This window comes from Halyomorpha halys, unplaced genomic scaffold, assembly GCF_000696795.3.
Source record: "Halyomorpha halys isolate HHAL.00 unplaced genomic scaffold, Hhal_1.1 Scaffold237.1, whole genome shotgun sequence".
Taxonomy (NCBI): Eukaryota; Metazoa; Arthropoda; class Insecta; order Hemiptera; family Pentatomidae; genus Halyomorpha; species Halyomorpha halys.
The window spans coordinates 176,293-184,086 of record NW_027112495.1 but is presented as its reverse complement, the minus strand read 5'-3'; the positions used below and the strand labels follow the sequence as shown (position 1 = coordinate 184,086).

Sequence of the window (7,794 nt, the reverse complement as noted above, 5' to 3'; positions counted from 1 at the left end):
AGGTAAAAAAAAAATGTGGTTGGTTGTCTCGATCACCGTGGAACAAGAAAAGGGACAATGAGGCTGCGAGAATGGACGCCAAGAGAGAAAGAACAAAATAATTTAAATTTTAATAATAATGTTTTTAATTTTTTTTCTTTAGGTATATTTTGATTTCCTTGTCAAAATATTTCATTGCTAAATTTATCATAATTTACCATTGAAATCACTATATTGTTTTAGTTTATTTTTCTCATATTTAGAGAAATAAAAAAACGAAAATTAGAAATTTTCATGTTCATTGATAGATGAGAAGATAGTCGCCGTGGATAATATTTACGAGAAGAAGATATAGTTGGAGGTGCGGTAAGAAAATAACACAAATAAGTTAAAAACCTTATTTACTAGTGCCAACGTTTCGGCCAGAATTTATAGCCTTCATCAGGGCTAAGAAAAAAAACAAGATAACAACCAGTAAACAAAGGATATATAGAATGATTAAAGTAAATAATTTTACAGAATGAATATAGATAAAAATAATGTAATGAAAGAAGTGGGAAATAAAAGCTATATATATAGGTAATTAAGTAAGTGAGTAAAATAACATAATTGATAAAATAAAAATGTAAAGTTATACAATGCAAAGAAACTTTGAAATATGGAAAGAAAATATATGTAACTAATGTAATATGTAAGTAAAAAAAAAAAAGAAGCATAAAGAAACAAAATACAAAGTTAGTAAGACAAAGATGTAATTGGAAAATAATAATAATAATAATACTTTGTATTGTGTGGGTATTGAAAAATAGACGATAAAAGGAGAGATCAACAAGTTCAAAAATAATAAGCAAATTTAATAAAACCAGTGAACATTACAATAACTTAAGAAACACACAAAAATTTAGTTCTGTCTAACGACCTCATTAATCTGGGATTTAATAATTCAGGAAGAATGACTTGCATGTATCGAAGAAGGACTATGGAAGAAGGCGAGCCAATGGAGTTCAATGCCCAACAAGTTCAGAGGAAAAGCCTTCGGCAGAGCGGATCGTCAAGTGAGTCGGCGGAAGTTTCAGGAGTAACAAAAACTGAAGACGAAGTGGATGAATAAAGGAATGGTCGTGAGAAAAGGAGCCAAAAAAACATGTGGAGGCGAGGATCAGGAGGAAGGAAGACACGTGAGATCTGAGGAGGATGTAAGCAGAGAGGCGACCGCACATTGACAAACTATCACGTGAGAGGAGAGCAGGGTGGTCTGCCTATTATTCGAGTGAACGGAGGAGTAAACTGTCAGGTGGACAGGAGCAGTTCAAACACTATTTCTTGTAGAGAAGTACTAATTAGCGGCGAGGGGAGGACACTCCAAGTAAAGGTTTGCAAATGTAAATTAATCACTCTGGGTGCACCATGCAGTGTAGAGGGGGAGATAGAGATAGGACTGGGTAACTGGGGGGCTAAAGGGGGCGTTTCAACAATTCATGTAGTGAGTAAGATGCTCAGGGATTATCAGGTAATCATTGGTTTTGATCTTTTAGAGAAGCTAGGGGCTAGGATAAATAATAGGAATGGGAAATGGAATATTAGAATCGGACGAATGAAGTACAGTTGCCAACAAACAATAGCAGACGGGAAGGCGCGAGTAGGAGCAGTAACGCAGGTGGAGAATTGGAAGGACGCCATTACAACGGAATTTGAAGACATTTTCTTTAATGAAGGAGAGGTATTGGGTGCAACAGAAAGGACGGTTAATGAGATTTCACTAAAGCAGGAAAGAGTGACATATGTTAAAGAACGAAGATACCCACAGGCACTCCGGAAGAACATAAGAAATCGAAAACTTAAGAAGACAAGGAATCATTGTTGACAGTACGTCACCCTATTATAGTTGGTTGTGGGCAATGTGGAAGAAGCCTACGCCAGATGAGAATGGGGAGATATATAGGGTGGTCATCGATTAACGCAAGCTCAATGATAATACCGTCGATGAGAAGTATCGGATACCGAGGCTTGAGGATATCTTTGACAGAATAGGAGGGGCTAAAATCTTTACCACCTTAGATTTGAAAGCAGGGTACATATACGTATACGTATGCACCCAGAGGAGCAACACAAAACGGCTTTTACTTTCGAACGAGGGCACTAGGAATTTAGGAGAATGCCGTTTGGTCTGAAGAACGTGAACATTATATTTCAAAGGTTAACAGACGAATTCTCGAGAGGTATAGATGAATCAGTATGCCAGATTTACATGGATGACCTCCTGGTATTTAGTAAATCGGTTAAAGACCATGTGAAACACTTAAAGAGAGTTTTCTTGAGGATGCGAGAATTCGGAATAAAACTATCTCGAGAAAAGTCATTGCTGGGACAAAAACAAATACATTTTCTAGGACACACCATATCTCAGGAGCAGTAGGACCGGATGTGCAGAAGGTAGTTCCTTACATCGGATGGCGATGCCGACTGATATAAAAGGAATCAGAAGATTGTTTGGGGCATTAAACTACTATCGTCGTTTCGTCCCTGATATGGCGGAACACCTGGTACCTCTCAACAATTTGCTAAGGAAGTTTAGTGCGATAGTAATGACTCCGGCCATTGAAAACAATATTAGAAAATTTGTAGATCAGTAGCAGAAGAAACCAGTACTAGCGTTTCCTGACTAGCGTTCCTCCAAAAGCAGTTTTGGATTATTCCTCCTTACCACATCCTTATCCTTACCATTATTCCTCACGCTCACGACAGACGCTAGTGAGGAATAATGGTAAACGCAATAGAATATGACCAAGGGAAAACGTTTGGAATTGGAAGGTAGTTTTAGGCCACATCAGAAAATCAGAATGGGGGAGGAGACGTCCGAAAAAGAAAGTTCAAACGACGAAGACCGACGAAAATGGAGCAGCTTGAGGAGATTATCAACAACAAGAATTTATTAGATTATTTGGAATATAAAAAACACGGGGTTGCTGAAGATGGAACATAGCAAGTAGGGCAGCAGTATCATTTCACCTATCTGGTCACACCCGGGTGTCAAAGAGGTTCAAATCTGTAGGTAACTAAAAGAAGAATCCAATGCCGGTAAGATTCACCATTTCTATGTTGGAAACGCGACAGAAAGGGAAAAGATCTAACGATTATGGAGAATGGAAAAAATTGACATAGATCAATCGTTTATTCGATGCACGTTGATAGTAGCCCCCCCTGCGAGATCCAGAACATCAGAAGGAGGTGTTGGCGTATCACTAAGTAAAAACTAAGCATCATGGGCGAAACGAGACTTTACAAGCATTGCGGCGCAAATATTTCTGGTGGGGTACAAAACGTACAATCTAGGAGATTGTTGGGAAATGCGAGGTGTGAAGTATGATCGGCACCCACCCCGTGCAGCTCAAGAAGAGACCTCTACCGCGAACACATCTCTAAGCGACTTACAGATGAATTCTTTCATCTGGAATGGCTATAAGTGAGTCATAGTCATCGATGTATTCAGTAAGGTGGCTATGACATGTACAGGCTAGATCAGCGGAGGCGGTTTTACGAGCCCTTCGGACATGGTTCCAATTATATGGTGTGCCCGACAGAATTTATTTCGACAGTGGGAGAGAATTCGACAATACAAACATCAGAGAGGAAATGAGAATATTGGAAGTGGTTTGGCACCTCAACATCCAAAAATCCGCGGAAGGATAGAGCGACTCAAAAGCACTCTAAGTGACGACCAACGAGTGTACCAGCTATACAGGGGACTGGAACCTGAAGACGCCATGGAACGGGCAGTCGCAGCACACAACCACTCCATACACATAGTCACGGGGTTTGCCCCATTCGAAATTTTTTTTTGGGATGCGGGTGCATCGACGGACTGGCGTGGTACTTTGCCAGGAAAGGATGAAATGACCGGTAATATTTTGGCTTTGCATAAGTTATGGGCCAAAGTCAGGAACAGGATTCGCAGTAAAAAGAAGTAGAAGAGTAGTACAACATAACTTCTGCTCTTTATACCTGGAATTTCATAGGCGTTAATGCAAATTCCTTTGGTAAACAACGGTATATTCCGGGACCCACTTCCGAATCTATCTCAGAAAACGAAACGGTACCAGTTCCGCCAGTTCCAAATCAGATTCTATCTCTACCGTCAATCACCATGCTGAAAGCACATGCCAATGCTCTGGAGTGGAAATCAGGACGGCAATGGCACAAGATCTCAGGTACAATATCAGACGGTGCATGGAGAGGTTGCAGCAAGGGCCGGTACTTGCTTTTCCCGATTTCACTCAGCAATCTACTATAGCAACAGATGCCACTGAGTATGTGCTAGGAGCGATGTTGTCTCAGGAGGGCGAAGGGGGAGAGCGCCCAGTGGCATACGCCAGCAGGTGCCTAAGGTTAAAGTTAAATACTGACCACAAACCACTCCAGTGAGTGGGAAAACTGAAGGAATCGTCAGCCAGAATCACAGGCTGGAAGGTGTTCCTAGCCAAATATAACATGGATGTATTATATAAACCAGGTAAAAAAAAAATGTGGTTGGTTGTCTCGATCACCGTGGAACAAGAAAAGGGACAATGAGGCTGCGAGAATGGACGCCAAGAGAGAAAGAACATGGGTGACCATGATTGACCTCTTCACTAATGCGGCAATGATGGACCAGGTGCGGAACAGGTTTTTGGAGGTAGTTTTGGAACGGCCGTATCTCGTTTGATGGGGGAAGAGGATTCGACAACTCCTTGATCCGAAAGGAAATGAAGGATATCGATGTGATGTGGCACCTTAACACACCAAGAATGATTGAGGTCGAACTCCTCATTCTCTGGAATTCGTCCGAGGCACTCTTTTTGCGTACTGCTCACAATGGACTGTTGTAGGGCGAGGCGTTATCCACAATTATCACATGCTTCCGTAAGCTTTCTATTTCTTCCCTAATGTGTTTCGAAGTGCCTGGTTATCACCTCTCCTTCACGTACTTCACCCTATCCTGCTTCAATGTGATTTCGTGTACCGTTATTCCTGTAGCTCTCAGTACTTCCCCTTCTTTACAAAACATATCATCATATTGCTTCAATTTTGTCTCTTTTCAACTCTCCCTCTAGTTAATCACGCCCATTCTCGCTTACAGTCATACACGAGCTTATGACAGCTGTACCTCTTCACTCCAATTCTAATATCACACTGAACCTCAGTATTTTTTATCTTCGCTACCTCCTGTCCTAAAGATCTCGTCGTCAATGATAATCAGTGATAATCATTGATTATCTGGTCGTCTCGGGGCATTTTCCTCATTACATGGACTGTAACCTTTCCTCCCTTAGCCCCCAGTTACCCAATTCCATTTCTGTTTTCCCTTTAATGCTGCTAGGCCTAACCAGAGTGATCAAGTGACAGTTAAATACTCTGACCTGTAGTTCCCTCTTTCCACCACTCAATCTCTCTAAGGCCTCTCGTACCTCGTACCTCGTAGCTCCTCTCTTCGCTCGTATAATAGGCAAACCGCCGTGCTACTCACACATGGTGGTTCTCCAACGTGCGGTCGTCCCTCTGTGAGTACACTCCTCAAAACTCTCCTCAATTCTACCTGTTTTTTCCGCTTCTTCTCCAAGTCCTTCGAGTTCTCTTGCCTTGACCACAGGGGATACCTACCTCAGATGCACCGCTCAATGATCTACAGGTCGACATTTTCACTAGGAGAGAATATAAATGGATAACCATATTTGATTTCTTCAGTAACGCGGCAATGGGACATCAGGTGCTTGACAAGTTGTCGGAAGCAGTGTTGGCAGCTTTCCGATCGTAGTTTCAATTCTACGGAGCTCCGGGGCGCATCTCATCAGATTCAGACAGAGAATTCGACAATGGCATGATTCGGACATAAATGAAGGACCTTGACGCATGGCATCTCAACACTCCAAGGCACCCCAAGAGTAGAGGAGACATAGAGTGGCTTCATAGCACGTTATTTATATAAGTTATCTTTTACTCAAGTGAAACTAAAAATAATAGGAGAGAGAGGAGTGCGAAATGAAACGCTTGAAGTGCTGTCAAAGACTGATCTATTTGCAGAGCCTGTCCGTCTATATAACAATAAAAAAGATACAAATACAATAAAACTACAGAAATAGGATTTAAAATAACAGCACTCTGTGCAAAAAAAAATTAGACAAAACAAAAAAAAAAATACGATTTCCCATGAATCCCTTATATATACTAAGTGCTGCTTCTGCAGTAGGCGTCTCCTCCTGGATCGCTTGAGGTGGGTGTCTGTCATATTTCCCAGTCAGGCATACATCACAACTACCGATGGTTTCTTGAATTGTGCGGTTCATATTCCACCAGAAGTATCGACGGCGCAACGCCTGTAGTGTTTCGTTCAGCCCTCAATGATTGGTCTTCTCCTGGTGATATGCTAGGGTCACCTCCTTTTGACGTTCCGCATCACGGATAGTTTCTGCCATCATTGTACAGCGTATAAACAACCGGTCAACCCCAATCTGTTCCCTCCGCCAAAGACGCCGAATTTTGTCCCACAGCACTGCATTTCCAACGTACAGATGATCGGTTTTTCCGTTCTTCGATGCATCCTTTAGTGCATTGCAGATTTGGTTCTCCCTGAGACTAGGATGGGACGATGTAGTAACAATATTGCTGTTACCGTAGTTTTCATGCTCCATCTTCAGAAGCCCCGAGGTTCTGGTTTTCCATAAGATTTGCCGTCGTTTATCATTAATGATTTCGACAATTTCTTCCATCTCGGTTGGTCTTTCCACAGTCGAGTCTTCATCTTCGGATGTCTCTTCTCTGTTTTCTGATTCTTCTGTGCCTGGTTGATGTTCTTCTTCCGGAGTCCACCCTCTCAAGAACTGTCTAGCATGTCCAGATGGTTCTCCCTGATTATCATCGATCGCATTGACCATTATTGCCCTTGAGAGCCAGTCAGAAACAACATTGTCTTTACCAGGCTTGTATGTGATGTCGATATTATACTGGTTGAGGATCTCCTTCCATCTGGTGATGCGCGCGGATGACTCTTTCAATTTTCCTACCCACCGCAACGTTCTATGATCAGTGAGGACCCTAAAGCGCCTTCCAAATACATAGGGCCGGAAATGCTCCACAGCCCACACGATTCCTAGAAATTCCCGTTCTAAGGCACTGTATCTGGCTTCCGCTTCAGTGAGGCGCCGACTGGCATAGGCTACAGGACGCTCTCCCTCTTCTGTTTCCTGTGCCAACACCACTCCTAGAGCATACTCACTTGCATCTGTTGTTAGCGTAAACTGTTTCTCGAAGTCGGGGAATGCGAGAACTGGTTCCCGTTGAAGCTGCTCAATGCATTTCCGGTTTTGTGTTATGCTTGGTTTCACTACTATCTTCCTTCCTTTCTTTAACAAATTATTATGGGGCACAAGGTACTCTGCCATATCCGGAACAAACCTTCGGTAGTAATTTAATGCTCCTAGTAATCGCCTAATCCCCTTCACATCTGTTGGTGCCTCCATCCTTTGCAGAGCCGACACCTTCTGGACGTCCGGTCTCACACCTTGTCGGGAGATGGTATACCCCAAAAAATTTATTTGCTCTTGCCCTAGTGCTGACTTTTCTCGGGAAAGCTTGAGGCCGAACTCCCTCATTCTCTGAAACACGCTATTCAATTGTTTCACATGGTCACCCTCTGATTTGCTGAACACAAGTAGGTCGTCCATGTACACCTGACAAACTGCTTCGTTCGATCCCTGCAAGAATTCGTCCATAAGTCTCTGGAATGTTACAGGTGCGTTTTTCAGACCAAATGGCATTCTGGTGAATTCGTAGTGGCCTCTT

General features: G+C 42.4%; 1 protein-coding gene across 6 annotated transcripts in view; it reads right to left on the bottom strand.

Annotated features, from left to right (window-relative positions):
- The window catches only part of LOC106679968 (KICSTOR complex protein SZT2), a 240,391-nt gene that overhangs the window by 151,265 nt on the left and 81,332 nt on the right, over positions 1–7,794 (bottom strand). The gene's annotated exons all lie outside the window — the stretch shown is intronic.